This window comes from Artibeus jamaicensis, unplaced genomic scaffold (assembly GCF_021234435.1).
Source record: "Artibeus jamaicensis isolate MK-2021 breed Jamaican fruit bat unplaced genomic scaffold, CSHL_Jam_final contig_332, whole genome shotgun sequence".
Classification (NCBI taxonomy): domain Eukaryota; kingdom Metazoa; phylum Chordata; class Mammalia; order Chiroptera; family Phyllostomidae; genus Artibeus; species Artibeus jamaicensis.
Window position 1 is genome coordinate 32,801,178 of NW_026521788.1, and position 21,140 is coordinate 32,822,317.

General features: G+C 35.3%; 1 protein-coding gene across 4 annotated transcripts in view; it reads left to right on the forward strand.

The window, feature by feature from the left end:
• NRG3 (neuregulin 3) overlaps positions 1-21,140 on the forward strand; it is a 1,193,746-nt gene that overhangs the window by 165,435 nt on the left and 1,007,171 nt on the right. The gene's annotated exons all lie outside the window — the stretch shown is intronic.

Consider the following 21,140-nt stretch of genomic DNA (forward strand, 5'->3'; position numbering starts at 1 on the left):
ATTTCCAATAAATTTAGAAGTGCAGTAAGTGGAACCAGAGTGATGATGAGTTCTCACAATATGGTAAGCAAGGCTGCCTGGAACTGAGGGACATGGAAACTCTCTTGATTTTTTAGATGCTTTTACCACATACTCCTAAACTCTTGGTTTGGTCATTGAGTCAGTTGCCAGATATTATAACAGTGGGGGAAAAAGTTCCCTAAATATTATAGGCTAAAATGGAATTTCCCCCATACCCCAGAAATAAGGTAATTTTTCCTGGGAAAATCAAGTAGAAAAACTTGTTTACAGGTTAGTTATTATCTTAGCCATGAGCAGATATTAGGCAGAAATGTTTAAGCAAGAATCAGCTTTGCAGAACATCAAAGTGCACCTGAATATTCCCAGTCTTCTAGAACTACTTTTTTTCTAAAGATGTTATTTATTTATTTTTAGAGAGAGGGTAAAGGAAGGAGAAGGAGAGGGCAAGGAACATTGATATATGAAAGACACATAAGTCAGTTGCCTCTAGCACACCTCCAGCTGGGGACCTGGCCTGTATCCTAAGCATGTGCCCTGACTGGGAATCAAATGGGCAACTTTTTGATTTGCAGGCCAGCATTCAATCCACTGAGCCATACCAGCCAAGGCTAAAACTACTTATAAAGCCAAATTTAACTTTGATCGGGAATAATAAAGAATCTCTAATTCATTAATTGAATCCTCAGGAGTTTTGCTACTCTGATTATGAAGAATTGAGCTTTAATTTGTTGTTGAATCATGGCAAGAAGCAGATAATTTTACATCAGCCTGATGGGGTTGTTTTACTGAAACTCTCATAAGCTGTTGGGTTTGGTGTTTGAGGGCATCTGTGTGTGTGTACATACATGCTTCCTTTGATTTAGGGTTAAGTTCTTCTTATTTGAAGGAATAATATTAGCTAATGCTTGGTTGGCATGGCCATATGATTCCTGACCTATGGCTTTTCCCCAACTTCTTGTCTTTTGCATCTAGTTAGAATTCTACAATCCTTCATTAGGTGAATTTTTTTGTTTTGTTTTCCTGCTTACCTAAATTTCATATAGCATTTTCTCGAAGAGAGCATGGACTTCTGAAAAGGCATCACTGATATACTTAGTCATCTGGTAAAAAGTTTTCTGAGGAGTGTGCTGCACCATAAACCAGGTTTATCAAGGTGATTGTAATCTGACTGGAGAAATTGGAGATCAAGGGTTAATTAACGTAAGAAGCTGAATGAAAGTATGCTACACTGAAGGGGAGGGAACAGTCCTCTTAGAGAATGCACCTAGGAACCTTACTGGAGGGAAGGCCCAAAAGTTTTAGATAAGCAGATAGTATCAAGGGGAGAAGGACCACAGCTTTATCAGTCACAGGTGTCTAATATGCTAGCTGTGTTTTAACTTCCTCATTGTATCAGCATTTTTTCATGCTAAGAGAATATCTTAATTCTTAAAGCTATTAGCCAATACAAGATAAGGATTGCCCGTTTCACAGTACACCTCAGTAATTGTGATGTTTCCTCATTGGTGTAGTTCCTTCAAAGGAATTCCTTGTGAAGTTTCCTGTCTTTAGGTAGAGACCCAAAATATTAATCAATATGGCCTTTTTGGAGAAAATTCATAAAATCAACTATGCCTGGGATCTTCATCATTATTCAGTATACAAGTCACCAGCCACTGGTGATTGAGCATTTAAAATTTACTAACCCAAACTAAGACCCACTTGTAAGTATAAAAGCCACAATGACATTCAAAGATGTGGTACAAAAAAAGGATGCAAACTTTTATTTCATTTTTACATTGCATTCAGGTTGAAATGCTAATACTTTTATATATTGGGTTAAAAAAATATTAAAATTAATTTCACCTATACCTTTTTCCTGTCTTTTTTAGCATGGATGCCAGAAAATTCTAAATTACATAGATAGCTCTTGTTATATTGTTATTGAAAAATGCTGCCTTGGATAGTACTTATGGAACTGTTTTATAAGAATTATATATAAGAGGATTAACCCAGGTAATAAAGCCAAATCCAAGTGTGTGCCATGTGGAGACTGGGTTCAGTCACAGCTCTGACCTTTACTCTGATTATTCATTCATTGCCTCTGTCTGGGCTAAGGTTTTCCCATCTGAAAAATGTAGAAAAGATTCAAAGGTGGAAGGTCTCTAAGTCCCTTCTCACATTAAATCCCACTATACAACTGTCTTCAGTGGTATAATCTCAAAGCCTATCATATGAAACAGTCTTCATCATTGCAATTCTTTTTTAAATTTTATTTAGTTATTTTTCAAGTACAGTTTTTTGTCTATTTCTCCTATCCCAGCCCCCCTGCCCCATCTCCCCACCTCCCTCCCATTTCCACCCCCCTTAGTTCTCATCCCTGTGTCCTTCATATTTGTTCATCCAAATCCCTCCCCCTTTTTCCCCTTAACTTGCCTTCCCTCTCCCCTCTGGTCACTGTCCCCTTGTTCTCTATTTCATTGTCTTTGTTTTTATTCTGCTTGCTTGTCTGTTTTGTTGTTTAGCTTCCTGTTAAAGGTGAGATCATATGGTATTTGTCTTTCAACGCCTGGCCTATTTCACTCAGCATAATGCTTTCCAGTTCCATCCATGTTGTTGCAAAGGGTAGTAGCTCCTTCTTTCTCTCTGCTGCATAGAATTCCATTGTGTATATGTACCACAATATTTTGATCCATTCATTTACTGATGGGCACCTAGGTTACTTCCAACTCTTGGCTATTGTAAATTGTGCTGCTATGAACATTGTGGTGCATAGGTTCTTTGAAATTGATGTTTTAGGATTCTTAAGATACCATCCTAGCAGTGGAATTGCTGGGTCAAAAGGCAGGTTGATTTTTATTTTTCTGAGAAAATTCCATACTGTTTTCCATAATGGTTGTACCAGTCTGCAATCCCACCAACAGTGAACTAAGGACCCCCTTTCCCCACAACCTCTCCAACATTTGTTGTTTGTTTACGATAGCCATCCTGATGGTGTTAAAGTTGTATCTCATTGACAGCAACACAATTATAGTAGGGGATTTTAACACCCCAGTATCAAAAGTGGATTGCAATTCTTAATTTATTTCAGAGAGGTGAAATTTGTAATTACTGTAATTTGGAGCTTCCTTGAGCAGCCTGAGGCTGGAACACAGCATCTTTCAATCTGTTCAATTCTAAGTGCAGCAACTGAACATGTTATGATTTATAAGGAGAGATGACGATATTTTGCAAAAAAATTTCCAGTACTTTTTGAAAATATTCAGACATATCTAAAAGGAAACAATTTTTAGTCCCAGTACTTTTTATCCTGTCATTTCAAACAGATTAACTCAATTTAAAAAATCCTATTTTTAAAATTAATATTGGAAAAGTTATGTCTAACTTTACTGTTTAGCTTTCAAAGTTAATTTTAAAAATATTTTGAAATCAGAAAGAATAACACTTGTTTATTATCAAAGGTACAAATGCATATTGTCATATATAAAGCATAAGGCTTACTCAAACCACATTTTATTTTTTTCCATACCCCTATAATTGACTGTAATATTGACTTCAAGTATATGTTGTACTTTGAAAACCTTTAAGCAGTGTGCTACTTTAGGGTAAATGGGTAATTTAGAGCATTTTATTATTTTATATATATTTATATGTCTATATATCTGTGATAATTCATTCAGAGTCATATATTAGTAGACAAAACCTGGTTAAAGGACATGCATATTTGAAGACTTTTCTTATTTGTTACAATCTTTTGATTCAGAAAGTTTGTATTTTCAGTTAATGTTTCCATGAGTGTGCCTGTTCCCTGAAAGTGCAACAATACTGAAATAAGGATTTTAAGTTTTGTTTAGATTAATGGATGAAAAATAATGTTTCAGTTTTGTTTGAATATGTGTTTCTTAGCTTGCTAGGTGAATTAGGGATTGATAAGCATATTGGCAATTTCTCATTCTTCTTTTGTGATAGCTTATTTCTGTGATTTATTTAGTTTATTAATTTTGTTATTTGAGATAATTTTCCTTTTTGGTAGGTGAGTTGATTTGGATCATATAGAAACCTCCAAGTCTTCCCTACCTTCTTTGATTTCCAGTTCTGTTCAGTCATAGAAAGTCCTCTCTATCCCTCTCTATCAAACGATCAACTGTATAAACACATACACACATGTACACAGCGGGGAGAAAAACTACTGTGGTCCCCATCCTAACATGTGTCCAGAAGATGATCAAGTCTTTACAGAAAAATAAAAATATTTAACCCCCATATGATCCTTCTAATAAAGTATTTATTGCGATAGTTGTGTTTTTTCACAATGGCATATAAAAAAGCCTCGTAGATATATTAAATACTAAGATCTCAGCTATAAACAAAGTTTGTCAGTCTGTTGAGATACCAGTTTACTTATTTAAAGGCCATTGGTATATCCCCTTGAAAATCATCTTTAATTAGCTGTCATTACACCATTAAAAGAAATAGCCATATGAAATAAGGTAGTGCATCTGTTGTGAAAATGTGTTACGCTCATATTCTTATAACAATGATATTCAATATGTGAAAGATTCACTTAAAAAAATTGTTAACCTGATTTCAAACCATATTACAAGGCTATAGTAATCTAGACAGAATGGTATTGGCATAAAACACACACATAGAATAATGAATGTAATAGAATAAAATAGGATAGAAAGTTAAGAAATAAATCCACACCTATATATGGTCAATTAATTTATGACAAAGGATGCAAGAATATACAATGGAGTGAAGACATTTTCTTCAAATAATATTGCTGAGAAAACTGAACAGATGCAAACAAACAACAATAAAAAGGAACTAGATTACTTTCTTTTTCTTTTATTATTGTCTTTCAAGTACAGTTGTCTCCTTTTTCCCCCCCTTCTTCCCCCCACCCCAGCCATCCCCACCTCCCACCTCAACCCTACCTCCCCTTTGGCTTTGTTCATGTGTCCTTTATAGGTTCTTTGACAACCCTTATCCCTGTTCCTCCCATTATTCTCTCCCACCTCCCATTATCCTCTCCCACCTCCCAATGATAGGTTACTGTCATTTTGTTCTTAATTTCAATGTCTCTGGTTATATTTTGCATGCTTGTTAGTTTTGTTAATTACTTTCCACTTGTAGATGAGGTTATATGGTATTTGTCTTTCACTACCTAGCTTATTTCACTTAGCATAAAGCTCTCTAGATCCTTACATGTTGTCATGAAGGGTAGGAGCTCCTTCTTTCTTTCTGCTGCATAGTATTCCATTGTGTAAATGTACCATAGTTCTTTTGATCCACTCATTTATTGATGGATACTTAAGTTGCTTCCAACATGTGGCTATTTTAAATTGTACTGCTATGAACATTGGGATTCATAGGTTCTTTTGAATAGGTGTTTCAGGATTCTTAGGATTTTATCCGAGCAGTGGAATTGCTGAAGCAAAAGGTAGATCTATTTTTAGTTTACTGAGGAATTCCATACTGTCATCAAAATTCCATACTACTCAAAGCAGTTTATAGATTCAATGCAATCCCTATTAAAATATCAATGACATATTTCAGAGATACAGAACAAACATTTCAAAAACTCATATGGAAACATAGGCTATTTTCTTATACCATACACTAGAATAAATTCAAAGTGGATTAAAGACTTAAGACTCAAAACCATAAAACTCCTAGAAGAAAACATAGACATTAAACTCTCTGTCATATCACCCTGAGCAAGAGGAAAAACAATAACAAAAACAAATGGGACTATATCAAGCTAAAAAGTTTTTAGAGAGCAAAATAAATCATCAGCAAAACCAAAAGACAACCTACAAGTAGGAGAAGATATTCACCAATGATCATTTCATTAAGAGGTTAGTATCCAAAATAAATAAATAGATTATACAACTTAACACCAAAAGGACAAATAATCCAATTACAAACAGACAGAGGACCTGAATAAGCATTTCTCTAAGAACAGCATACAGACGGCCCATAGATATGAAAAGATGTTGAACATCACTGATTATCAGAGCAATGCTAATTAAAACCACAGTGAGATACCACTTACTGAAAACAATATGGAGTTTCCTCAGAACTAAAAATGGAACTACCATATAACTCAGCAATCACCACTTTGGAGTATTTATACAAAGAAATCCAAAATACTAATTTGAACAGATATACCATATTTTTAGGACTATAAGACACAATTAGGTTTTAGAGGAGGAAAATAGGGAATACATTTTTGAAGTAAAAAATGTGATAAAATATTTAATAACTTGTGACCCTGCTCCACCTCTGCCCCCCCAGCCCCAGGAAGGCAGGTAAGCTGCAGTCAGACTATAAGATGCACTCTCTTTTCCCTCCCAAATTTGGGGAGGGAAGGTGCGTCTTAGAGCCAGAAAAACACAGTATGTAACCCCATGTTCATTGCAGCATTATTTATAATAGCCAAGACATAGAACAGTCTATGTGTTCATTTACAGATGACAAATGAATAAAGAATATTTGGTACGTATATACAATGGGCTATTACTCAACTATAAAAAAGAATTAAATTTTGCCATTTGTAATTGCATGGATACAGCTAGAAGGGATTGTGCTAAGGGAAGTAAGTTACAGAAAAAAATGAAAAAATAAGTCAGAGAAAAAGAAAACACTGTGTGATTTTGCCTATATGTGAAATCTAAAAAAACAAAATAAATGAACATACAAAACAGAAACAAACTCATAGATACAGAGAACAAATTAATGACAGCCAAAGGGAGGGGGGTTGTAGGGCTGGGTGAAAAGGCAAAGGGATTAAGAAGCTCCAATTGGTAGTTACAGAATAGTCACAAGGATGTAAGGTACAACATAGAGAATATAGTCAGTAATATCGTAATAACTATGTATGGTGTCACATGGGTATGAGAATTATTGGGCACTTTATAAATTATATAAATGTCTAAGTGCTATGCTGGACACCTGCAATTAGTATAATGTTGCATTATATTATAATCAACTCTAAAAATATAAAATAAAAGATTAAATTCTGGAAAAGTGCTCTTTTTTAAGTACATTTTGTTGATTATGCTATTACAGTAGTCCTATTTTTCTTTTCTCCTTCTTCTCCCCATCTCCATTGCACTCTCCCTTCCTTCAGCATTACCCTTCCACTTAGCTCATGTCCATAGGTTGTATGTATAAGTTCTTTGCCTTCTCCATTTCCTATACTATTCTTAACCTCCCCCTGCCTATTTTGTACTTAGCACTTATGCTTCTTGTTCTCTGTACCTTTATCCCATTCTCCCCACCTCACCTTCCCGAAGGCTAACCATCCATTTGATCTCCAGTTCTGTGATCCTATTCCCCTTCTAGCTGTCTGCTTAGTTTGTTGGGTTTTTTAAGGTTCAGTTGTTGATAGTTCTGAGTTTGTTGTCATTTTACTGTTTATAGTTTTTATCTTATTTTTCTTAGATAGGTCCCTTTAACATTTCATATAAGGGCTTGGTGTTGATGAACTCCTTTAACTTGGCATTATCTAGGAAGCCCTTTATCTGCCCTTCCATTCTAAATGATAGCTTTGCTGGATGGAGTAATCTTGGACATAGGTCCTGGCCTTTCATGACTTCGAATACCTCTTTCCGGTCCCTTCTTGCCTGTAAGGTTTCTTTTGAGAAATACGCTGATGGTTTTATGGGAACTCCTTTGTAGGTAACTGTCTCCTTTTCTCTTAATGCCTTTAAGAGTCTCTCCTTATCTTTAATCTTGGGTAATTTAATTACGATGTATCTTTGTGTGTTCCTACTTGGGTGCAACTTCTTTGGGACTCTCTGAGTTTCCTGCATGTGCATATCTATTTCTTTTGCCAGACTGGGGAAGTATTCCCTCATTATTTTTTCAAGTGAATCTTCAATTTCTTGCTTTTTCTCTTCTCTTTCTGGCACCTCCATGATTTGGATGTTGGAACATTTAAAGTTGTCACAGAAGTTCCTAAGCCTCTCTCTCTCTCTCTTTTAAAATTCTTATTCCTTCATTCTGTTCTAGTTGAATGTTTATTTCTTCCTTCTGCTCCAAATCATTGATTTGAGTCCTGGTTTTCTTCCCTTCACTGTTGTTTGGGTTTTTTTTTTTTGTATATTTTTCTTTATTTCACTTTTCATGACCTTCACTTCTTTCTTTATTTTGTGGTCATACCCAGTCATTTCTGTGAGCATTCTGATTACCAGTGTTTTTAACTCTGCATTTGATAGATTGCCTATCTCCTCATTGCTTAGTTCTTATTCTGGAGTTTTGATTTGTTGTTTCATTTGTGCCATATTTCTTTGTCTGGGCATGCCTGTTACGTTATAAGGGGTGAAGCCTTTGGTATTCACCAGGGCAGGACAAACCATTTAATTGTATTGTGGTACTGTATGTGGAGGAGGGGTCAGAGAGGGAACAATGTCACTTGCTCATCTCTTGCCCTACGTTGTCACTTTCCCCACTTCCCACAAGAAAATTGTGTCCTTTCAGGGTCTGCCCTAGTGCTTACTTGTGGGTGGGTGGGTTTGTGTATGTATTATGACCTCCTTGGCCCCTCCAACAGACTTTCCTATGAGACTGGCAGTTCATTCTGCCACCACAACCCCCTCAGGTTTTTATAGCCAGAGGTTTTGAGGCTTTAGTTTTCCACACTGGAACCCTGGGTTGCACAGTCTGTCTCACTCCCCAGTTGTTTCTCCCGATTTATCCATATGCAAATATGGTACTACCTGGTCCACCAGCCTCTGCACATCCTCTCTGCTCTCGCTTCCTGGCTCCGCCCCTCCTACCAATCTGGATGAATGTTTCTTCTTTAACTCCTTGCTTCTCAGACTTCCATACAGTTCAATTTTCTGGCAGTTCTGGTTGTTTTTAGTTTTTCAATTTGTTGTTATCTTTCTTTTGGTTATATGAGGACACGAAGTGTATATACCTATGCCTCCATCTTGGTCAGAAGCTAAAAGTGCTCTTTTGATTCTTTTCTTTTTCTTCTGATACTTGTTAACCAACCATGTTGCCAGTTCTGCTTGGTTGCTTAGAAATTCAGAGCCAAATTTGAAGCTTAATCACAGTGATAGTATTTCTTGTTTTTGACATATTTGTATGCTCTAATTATTTAGTTAACTTTAAATGTTTACTCATAATTTCTTATTTAATTATTGGTTCGAGCACAAAATTTTCATGTGTTATTTTGGGGTTTAATTTGGTTCTTGACCTCTCTAAAAGCAGCAACAACAATGACAATAATAAGTCCACTTTGGAAGAAGGGTAAAGTTTTACAAGAATAAACTAATCAAACTCCAGTATCATATTTCTGAGAAGAGCACCCAATGGTTGAGAGCAATTTTTACAAGTTTGGCAGGAATTATTAATCATTATTTCATAGTAATTTTAAGGTTTGTGATAAAAACAGAATACAATAAGCATGCATTTTTTTGCAACTGTTTCTAGGCAAAGAGCTGATACAATACTTTAAAGTAAAAAGTTGGAAATTATTAGTTTGTGGTTCTTCATTTTTTAACTTTTTTCTTGTTTTAATGTCAAAATATCTCTTATCTAGGTATCAATTTCTCATTTCAGGATATTATTTCTATTTATTCACTGAGCAGTTAATGGTTTTAAATAAGTTGCTTTTCACAAGAATATGTGAACAATACAAGACTTCTATGTGAATATCATCTGAATTTTATGGGTGTCCTTTGTGACTGTTCAGTGATATGGTCCTGGAAGACTTAATTCAAGCAGTTGAAGTTACCTAATTGCTATATACTTATACAGGATTCAGCATTTTACTAGAAACATGCTTTAGAAAACCAAGCAAAATATAAAGTAAAAGATGTCTTGCTGAAAATTAAGTATTAATATTTTTATTCAAATTATGGGTTTCTGTTTTTCCAGCTCTTTGGGGGTAAGTGAAGTCATCTGTATCCTGAACAATTTTACTGGGAGTTATTTGCATCACAGTATTCAGGGTATTTCTTCTCCAGGAAAATAATATTTAACTGTGTTTGAAAGGATTAATTTAAAGGTTATTAACTCTTTTTCAAATTTTGAAATGATGTTTCTGTCATTTCAGAGAGTTTTCTTTTTGTGTATTAAAGAATAATATGAGGAAATCATAAGCTAAATTACCATATTTGAATGCTGTTTGGTTATTGACATTGTCTTGCTAATTCTTTCAGTGGTTTGATTTAAATTAAAAATTAACTTTATATCCAGGCATCCAGGTTAAATGTGAGCTGGTGTAGCTGACTGCTGCTTCAGATGGGTAGGTGTGAGGGATTGCAGTCTGTCTTTCATGGCACATTTTTGGAAAGAGGAAAACTTACAGAGACTCCAATCAGGCAGCTGTGCCCATTCACACTGAGGCTGAAAGAAAGCTTCCAGTCTGGAGACATGGACAAAAGGAGGAGAAAGCAACAGTCATGAGGTAAGAAGAGGGAAGGAGGACACCAAGTTAGTCAGAGACTTTGCTCAGAATTCAAACTCTGAGATAAGGGTGGTGGAAGCATGTGTGCTGGATTCTGTTGTGTAGTCCATTATCCACTGTCAATCTCATTCTTTCTGGCTGGCTTTCTTTAAAACAGCTGGGAAAGGTTTTTACAACTTTCATTAAAATAGAGTTTGTTATAGGATAATGTATAGGAAATGGTATTCAGTTTTACTGCCCCATTCCCATTTTTTTTTGCTGCATGCCTTTTTTTAAAGGTTTTTTTTTCTCTCTCTTTTTTAAGATTTTATTTATTTATCTTTAGAGGGGAAGGGAAGGAGAGAGGGAGAGAAATATCAATGTATGGTTGCCTCTCATGGGTCCCCTACTGGGAACTGGCCTGCAACCCAGGCATGTGCCCTGACTGGGAATCAAACCACAGTTGTTTGGTTCACAGGCCAACACTCAATCTACTGAGCTACACCAGTCAGGGATTTGGTTCTTGTCTTAAACACTGATGCTGTCTACAACTGCAGTTATGCAGGGGTCATCTTGTGAATATGAAGAAATACTGTGTCTTGCCCAGGCTTCACTGAGTTTCTGACTACTGCCAGGCTTCTGGGCATATGAGGAAAAAAAATGGACCTTGAGTTGGGATCAAAGTTTCTGTGACTTGCATCCAAATGCATTCCTAATTCATATACTCTGCTGCCTCAGATTACTTGCATTTGCTTTCTGTTATTCAATTATCTTACTCCTAAAAATGAGGGCAATGAAAATATATAAAACTAAAGTTCTCATCTCAACACTTCTTAAAATCGAAAACTTCCATCCTGCTTAATCAAGATGATCTCTACATATGAGGTGCTTAACAGTTGATTGTTGAATGGATGTGAAAGATAGATGAATTCTGTACAAATGCAATGACTGAAACTTTCAGTTCTCTGACCTGTCTGTTCCATCGTGCAAAGCAACATTATTCCCTGAGATCAGTATCCATCTCTCTTATACAAACCCTTGCACTGGTACTCAGCATTGTGAGAACCCACCTTTGTTTTTGGCCGCTCTTCCTGGTGGGCGAAAAGGGAGGTCTGAATTTCTAAAAGGATTGTGTGAACCTTGACTGTACTCATAGAAAGCACAAAATAACTAATAAATATGTTCACTATGTAAGGATTTATATGAAGCTCAACCACAAGTTCTTTCAGACTGGCTTGGTGTCAGCAGGGTTTGATAAAGAAAAGTCATTAGAATCAAAGCTATGTTTGAAACCCACTGTTGTCACTGTGGCTGTGTGATGTTTCCTGTTTCACAGAGTTGGAATTAAATGATTTTTTTGTATGTCTGTACATTTGTTTTTGGCATGTAGTAAGGGGTTAATAAATTATAACTGTTAGGTTAATTGTACTATACTGCAATATGATGCTTGGAAGTTGTGATTGTATTAAAACAAAATAAGAAATATAATAAGCCTGTTTGTACCTATATCTTATTTTAGAATAAATTTTGTGGTTTGTGATAACATCTCTTCCTTGAGGTGCTTGTTGTTAGTTCTCTGCTCCAGTCAAAGCTTTCAATCTACCATTCACCTATGGTCTCTACCTGCCTTGCTGTGTTATCTACTAAAGCCCATGGGGGTGACCAGTGTTAGAGATTTCATTGGTTGTCATTAATAGAACATTTTTAAAAAAATAAAGCAAATGAACAAATACATTTTGTAGCACACTAATTGGGAGCCAAAAGAAGGGTTTATTTTTATTTTTTGTTTTTTGGTTTGATGGTTTTACAGTGAATATGGTAACCTTCAAATTCATTAATTAATATCTACTTGTAATGAGCTAATTAGGACTTTGGGGGCTCTTTGGCACTTCCAGTACCTTAATTTTCTGAAGAAGTCTTTTTATCATATCAAGAGGTGTTATGATCAATGTTTGGGAACTAAAAAACCACTTCAGAAAACAATGGAGTAGCCCTCATGTTGGCAAATGACTTCTATGAAGAATGTTGTTTTTGAAAAATTGCCCTTAGATAAAAATCCTGTTTTTAAATCATAAGCAGTAACTCTGACACAGTGTTGTAATATACTAGTTGCCTGTTCCTGATTGGCATGGATGTTTCCGGGAATCAGAACAAAAACAGAGCGGCACTTTACTTACATTCTTGACTGGAGGCTGATTATTCTCCAGGAAGAAAGACACTCTGGGAGGACAGGCAAAGTTGTCCCTTATACAAAGCTTAGGAGAGAAGCTCATCCAAGGAGATAGAATGAGGCTGTTTGGCTCCACCAGACTTTTGCTTATTTCCCTTAGTTAAGAAATATCACAGAAAATGGACGTGGTAATAATGTTGATAGTAACAATGATTGAGTTCAATGAATGATGGCATAGAGAGTATTCAGGAAGCAGGCATGGCACAATGGTCTGTACAGATCTCAAGGTCACAGTTTATGCAGCTCTGCATTTTAGATTTATATCTAAGTGAGGTAAAGAGTTGGTATCTAGGTGATGTGTAAGAGTTATAGGTAAAAAAAAGTAAATGAAAGTGTCATAAGTGAAAGGAGACTGAAAGGGAAATTCAGATAGTAAGTATTCCAGAGAAAACATGATCTATATCAAAACCTTGCTCTACAAAGCAAGAAAGCTACTCATCACTTTAATGAGGACATGGACAAGATTTGACTTGCCATTTTGGAATTAAGCAACTTTTTCTTTATAGAAAAAGCAGTGTTAATTTTAATATACATTGAAGGTGAGACATTAAGAGTACTAATTTGATAACAAAAACAAAAACAACACACTATTCAAATTATTCTTAGGAGTTGTAAGGTGCAGCATTGTGAAATCTTGCAATAGATGATGGTAGTGGAAAAGTGTAAGGAAGAATATGGAATTTGAGTGGGATCACACTGGGTGGGGATTTTCACCTGCCAAGTTAAGGAAATGGGGGCAGGAAGGGATATGAAAATAAAAGAATAAATGGAAGATGAGTTTGCAAAAATAGGCTTGTGTAAGAATCAAGGGAGTTTAGAATACAACTTTTAAGATTCTGAGCTCAACTCATCAGGAACAGGATGTATTGAAGGCACAATGCAAGGAAGTAACATGATTAAAAGTAGCTTATATTTTAGGTAAAGATAGAAATTAATTCTTGAAATTTGGAAAAATCCCCAACAATATCTGATTACAAAATGAAAGTTAATATTTTGATGTTCAAATGTTACTTTTAAAGAATCTGAAAAAAAAACATAGGATCTTTAGCTTCATGAACAAGCCATTAGCCTTTTCCCATCCATATTCATTATCCCGAAAATACTTTCAGGTGTCCATCATGGAAGACCTGTCACATTTAAATACACAATTACATCAGCCTTTCTTAATGGTGCATTATTTTAGATAAAGTTGTTCCAACTGAGTGCATACATCTATTAGTGTTAAGTCATACTGGATAATGAAGCACTGTTATTCCCATGGATCTGTGTTAGGTGGATCAGGGATTTTAATTAAATATCTGAATGGGTGGTGTAGAGTAGATACTCTTTATAAAGCATCTGTCAGGGTTAATATTTTACAAGTTAGGTATGCCTCTTCCAACCTGTAATTATAATATTCTAACTCTTTATTCTTAGTTAATGCTAATAATTTCAAGGTGATACAGGGATAAATTACTTGATTATCCAAGTCACTGCACATATCAAATGAAATAGAAAGCAATTTCATTGTCTTTACTTGTTTATAAGAAAGCATTATTTACATGTTATTTTATTTTTTTTAATTATCTCTTTTTTTCCTAAGATAATTGAAAAAGGCATGATATGTTGTGGTTAGAAAAGTGTAATGCCTGGCACATATGTAAATATACTTAATTCTAAGTAATAGCAGTGACAATGCTCCTGTTTCTACAATCAAATAGATGCCTGATCATTGCCAATCCTTCATCGCTGTCCAGGCACTGAACTGCAGTCCTTATCTATTTCTCACCTGCATCCCACCTGACAACCTCAAATCCATTTCATCACGTAAGCGTGTGACCTTGCCACTTCCTTCGTCTTGTGGAGACTTTGGCCATCCCTGTGGATAGAGCCTTCCTCAAGAACTTGCTTTGGCCTTTAATCCAGGAACAAAAAACACATTATCAGTCTTTTCATGTTAAAATCCATCCTTTCAGCACCAACCTCATATGGACCATTCATATTCTGGGCTATTCAAAGGAGGCTGGCTGCTGTTTATAGCTAGAAGTAGACATCCACAACCCCAGCTTTGATAAGTACTCACACTAATATTGACCCTGGTCATGGTCTAATTTTGATTGTACCTGATTTGACTCTTTGGGCATTTTCCAAGTACTGTTTAATATATATATACACACACACATATAATATATATATTTACCTTAACTCTTTATTTAAGAGTTAAGATATTACTCTCCTATTGATGGGTCTGCAAATTCCATGTAATAAGACCACCCACCAATCAAAATTGACTGTGGGAGGAGGGGGTGGGATGGGTATAGGATGGAAAAGGGAAAAGATTGGGACAGCTGTAATAGAATAATAATAATATAAAAAGTCCCCAAGAAAGAAAGCTTAACATTAATTTTCCGAATATAAAAGAAAACTTTCATGCTCTGATAACATATATTAAAATATTTTAACACACAAAGCAGTTTTTTTCCTTTCTAAAGCTTCTTCTTGGTTTCCATTTTTTTTTCTAATGCTGCTGAATTTGACAATGTTTGGTGTTTCTATGCTGATTCATAAGTGCAGGGAGAAAGCAACTAGATCTCTCTTTATCCTAAGAGTAGAAAATTCTCCTTATGGACACTCAGAGAATCTTCAAAATTTGAGACTATTCCTAAAGAATCAGAATAATGAAACAGAACTGAAGTGTGTTGAAATCATATTTGACATTAGCAATCCTTGATTTCCAGGAGAATGATTATCAGTATAGTCCTTATTTCTTAAGTAAAGACAAATAATTATTTAATATATTTTGTGGATGGTAATAGCACTTTGTTCCTGAACTCTAATGTCTGTTTCTGTGACAGTTGGGAGATTGGTTGCTTTATAATGTACAATAACATCTTAATCATATTAACAGGGTTATTTTTCGCTATTCAAGACCTTAGTTCCTGTGGTTTTCAGAGTACATCATGCTTCTCATACTTATTTATCCTTACAGTATTGTCACTGTGGAATATACTGTTCAAGAATCACTTTCAAAAACAGGTAAAATTGTGATCTTCATGCATATATAAAATGAACACTTATTAAAATTTTAAGTCAGTAATGAGGGAGTGAGTATAATGTTATAATGAGTACAAAAGAGAATACAAACAACAGATCTAGTTATAAATCAGAAATATTGAACAATATTTGGTATAGGTAGAGGAAAAATATCTTCTGTAATGGGAGAGGAACATCAATTGAAACTTCAAGAGATAGAATATTGTGTATCTAATAGGCAGGTGTTATTTTGCATTGTTAACAGTTAACTATAATTTATAAAGTTGTAAAACGGCTCAGTGCAAAATTGGAATAGATAACCTGTAAGAATATGTCATTGGCAAATAATTTTCTTTGGAAGCAGAGATTTTTTCCCCACAATATTTTGCCCATTCTTTATTTAGATAGCTAATGTTTATCTATTAATTCATCTCCAGCAATTACCTTAGGGAGCCTTCCCTGATGATTTCTATGTGGTTTTAAGTTTCACTGTGCCTGTCACATGCTTTTGAATAAGAATTACCATGTTTACTGTGAGACATTATAAGTTAACATTCTCTTAATTTCTCTTCTTTGAGACTAGGACTGTATCTTATTTTTCATTTTTATAGTATTTGTGCAGTATTTGGCATGTAGACAAAATTTATAAGACATTTGCAGAATAAATGAATGAATTCATTAATTAATGAATGGCTGATGGCTGTATGCTTGAGTGGAAAGTATATGAGCAAATGTGAAATACACAAACATTTTCATTCTCTATGATGCATCAGGGGTGTGAGTAAGGTCCAGTTATCTCTAGATTTCCCTTGAGGACATTGTATCAGATATCATTATTAAATTAAACTGCTTGATTATCTGACTCTTCTACTGCCTTACAATTTGATCTCAAGAAAGTCCTTTATACCTAGCTAACCTCAATTTATATTTGTAAAATATATTATTCTTATTTCTTAACTACCTATTCCAGATTTTAAAAATCATAGTCCCTTTAGCATTATAGTAATATATTTGCATGAGTAGAACATTTTCTATAAGAATAAGCAGTGATCCTGGACTACATTAGAAAATTTGGGGTGGGTGGTCAGAGAATCTCCATTCTTTTCGTGTCCATGGCAATGAGGAAAAGGCAGTGAAACAAGAGCTAGTTTCTTCTCTTAGACTTTTAACTCCATTCCCATAGCCTTTTACAAATTTTGTATGCATGTGAGGAGTTAATTCTTTAATAGCTGAATCTATAGTCTATTAGTACTTTCTTTTTATTAACTGAGCACCAAGTTTACAATGAATAGGCAAAGACTATATTCATAGCCTATTACTTAAAGTTTCCTGAGTCTGAGTTATGCACACAAAATTGTGGTTCCTCAGAGTCCCTATTTCAGAGGATCCTTGTTGGCATACATGTTTGCATACATGTGTTCAAAACAGTAGAAGTCTCCTGGAAACCACAATATGCTTTATGCAGAGAAGTACAGGGTTGTATAGAGTGCTTTGGTTATTGAATAAGATAGAATTTGAACTCTGTCAGTTTCTACTTGCATGACCCAAATGAAGCAAGATACTTAATGCTTTTCAGTCTTATTTTCCTTATATCTAAAATGAGGGAAATAATTCTGATTGCTGAGGTGAATATAAGGGAGACAGTGAATGCAGCTGGCTTATGGAAGAACCTACATGAAATGCTGGTTCCCGGTACTTCCCTGGAGCATACCTTGCTCTTATCTGCATTTCTTCATCTCTCTTCCTTACTTTTGACTTTATCTCCTCTTCAGTCACTACTCTCTAAATCTTTCATGATTTAGAGTAAATCCTACTCCTTCCAACTTTGTTTTCAGGTTTGTTTGGTTTTTTTTTTGTCTCTGACAAGTAGACCATGAGATCACTCCTGGCAGAGGCCCTGGTCTGTCTTGAGCACCCCACAAGAGTCTGGCATGCTGCCCAAGCCCGGTGGACCAAAATTCAGCACAGGATCCCTATGTCATGTTACTTTCCTCAGAGGAGTCACCTCATTTTTAATTTTTGTTCTCTATAAGTAAAATTAATTTTTTAATTTTAATATATTTTATTGACTATGCCATTACAGTCGTCCCATTTTTTCTCCTTTATTCCTCTCTGCCATGTACCCACTTCCCACCATCATTCCCTCACCTTACTTCATATCCATGGTTCTTACACATCGCTTCTTTGGCTTCTCCATTTTTCCTACTATTCTTAACCTTCCTTGTCTATTTTGTACTTATCACTTATGCTTCTTATTCCCTGTACCATTTTCCCCCATTTACCTACCTCCACCTGCCCACTGATAACCCTCCATGTGATCTTTCTCTTTTTTCTGTGAATCTGTTGCTGTTCTTGTTTGCTTAATTTGTTTTATTTTATTTTATTTTTTTAGGTTCAGTTGTTGGTGGTTGTTAGTTTGTTGTCATTTTACTGTTTATCTTTTTATTTATTTTTTGTTAGGTAAGTTCCTTTAACATTTCATATAATAAGAGCTTGGTGGTGATGAACTCCTTTAACTTGACCTTATCTGGGAAGCACTTATCTGCCCTCCATTTAAAATGATAGCTTTGCTGGATAGAGTAATCTTGAATGTAGGTCCTGGCTTTCATGACTTTGAATACCTCTTTCCAGTCCCTTCTTGCCTGTAAGGTTTCTTTCGAGAAATCAGCTGACAGTCTCATGGGCACTCCTTTGTAGATAACTCTCTGCTTTTGTCTTGCTGCTTTTAAGATTATCTTCTTATCTTTAATCTTGGGTAATGTAATTATGATGTGCCTTGGTGTGTGATTCCTTGGGTGCAATTTTTGGGGGAATTTCTGAGTTCCCTGGACTGTCTGTAACTCTCTTTCCTCTGCCAAATTAGGGGAGTTCCCCTTTGTTATATTTTCAAATAAATACTCAATTTCTTGTTCTTTCTTTTCTTCTTCTGGCACCCCTATGATTCAGATGTTGGAACATTTAAGTTGTCCCTAAGGTTCCTAAGTCTCTCCTCATTTTTTTTTGAATTCTTGTTTCTTCATTCTGTTCTGGTTGAATGTTTATTTCTTTCTTCTGTTACAAACCATTGATTTGAGTCCCAGTTTCCTTCCCTTCATTGTTGTTTTCCTGTATATGTTTCTTTATTTCACTTTTCACAGCCTGCACTTTTTCCTCTATTTTCCAACAATACTCAACTATTTCTGTGAGCATAATATTCCTGATTACCAGTGTTTTGAACTCTGCATCTGATAGGTTGGCTATCTCTTTATCACTTAATTGTATTTTTTCTGGAGTTTTGCTTTATTCTTTCATTTGGGCCATATTTTTTGTGGCCCCACACCTGTTTTGTAGTAAGGGGCGAGGCCTTAGGTATTTGCCAATGCAGGTCAACCCAGGTCACTGTGTTGTGGCACTGTCTGTGGGTGAATAGTGCTACATGCTCTGCTCTCAGCTGTAGAAGTGGAAGAAATTGTCTTTAAAGCACAGACTGAAACAGAATTTAAGAGGGGTTGTCCATGGTTCTGAATAGAGTTTTGTTTATATACAATGGGTTTGATTTTCATTATCTTGCTGCCTTGTAGTTTGAGAAGCTTGCATTTATGCTTTCCAGCAAGACTTACCCAGCACACTCACCCAAATTTACTGCAGCTTCTGGGTCTCAGAGAGTGAGGACTGACCTAGGGTCAAATGCATCAATCTACCCAATAATTAAAGTGAGGCTGGAGGAATGAGCAGTTGTATATCAATGCCTGTGGTATTCAAGTCAACATATTAAAACACAGATTTCTGTTAACTTTCTGTATTCTGGAGCTGGAGGGAAGATGTTTAAAAGCTTTTTTGCTTTTATTTTCTTCACGGTGTTTTCATTCCTTCTGAGCATCTTTTGGGCCAGAATTTTTTTTCTCTAACGAAAGTACAAAAATATATACTTATTGCTTAATTTTAGCACTGTTGCTATGCTAAACTATAATCAAGACATGTTATTAAAATTAATTCAGGATTTGTGCTTTCATTCTTTTTAATGCTGTAGCATTACTATTCTTTCTGAAAATGTGTCACCATATGTGAGTGTATTTAAATATTTCCTATCAATTGTTGGGAAGATATTTCTCATCTGCTTAATAAATAAGACAAAAATAGGCACAAAGAGATTGTAGGCACAATTCCTCAAGTTTCCCCTGGAATCTTTTTGTGGATAGGTGGAGAGGTAATTGTTTCTTTTATACTATGCTTAAGAATAATTTATGGTATCTTTGGTGGATGTTGCACTGTGTAGACCACACTGTGCTGAATAAAGTGATTGGAAATTTTTATTTTAATTGACATATGATTAGAATAATTCTGATACTAAGATTGAGTGATCTGAATATTTCTACATGAAATCAACTTTTATGGTATTTATCATTGAGTTAATAATCTGCATTTCAAACCTGCTTATGCAGTTGCACATATGTGAAGAGCAACAACATGCATCAGCTATTTCTGCAGTGGAGTCTAGGGCTGTTTCTTGCTGTTTATCTATTATCTTGATTTTCAGAGTAGAATCATGGGCAAGAATGGAACTTGGAAGAATCTGGGTTCACTGACATAGGCTTTTAAGGAACAAGAGACCCAGACTGGTGTGGCTTAGTTGATTAAAACATTGTCCCATGGACTGAAGAGTCATGGGTTTGATTCCTAGTCGGGGCGCATGCCTAGATGAAGGGTTTGATTGTTGGTGGGTTTGCATAGACAACAGTACTTCAACAACAACAATTAAAAAAGAAAGCAACCAGTCAATGTTTCTCTCTCACATTATTGTTTTGATGTTTCCCTCTCTCTCTCCCCTTTCTCTCTGTCCCTCCCTCTCTTCCTTTCTCTATGAAAGCAAAGGGTAAATATACTCAGGTGAGGATTTAAAAATAAAGAAAAAAGAGAGGGTAATCACTAAAATGAGTATGAAGCAGTGAAAATTTCTAGCAAGAGTTCCATTTAACCTAAAAGGTTGACTTATAATGTAAGCCATTAGATAAGAGCTGTTCCTTTAAGTTAGATGAATATGCTAACATCGAGAAGAAGCTGTAGTGATAAAGGGGAGAAAATTAAACTTGAAAGATGCCTGTTCTCAGCCAAGAATTAGACTATTTGCTTTCAAAGTGGCTATCTCATTTACTCCTTCTAACAACTCTGAAAGCACAGATTATTATCCCCATTTCATAGATTAAGTCCCTATTTCAAAGGTTAGTCAAACAGTGTTTATTACTCAAAGCCCATGAATTATTATAGATGGTTCTAAAATAAAGACATGTCTTTCTTTCCTATAAAGAATACTTATCATATTTTTGTTATGATAAATAACACATAGCATGAGATTATATTTTTAGAAATATTTTAAGTGTGTAGTAGTCTTATTAGATATAAGCACACTGTTATACGGCAGTTCTCTAGAACTTTTCCATCCTGAATAACTGAAACTTTATTCCCATAAATTATTTACATCTATAACTAAATCTGTATTTCCCTGTTCTTCTT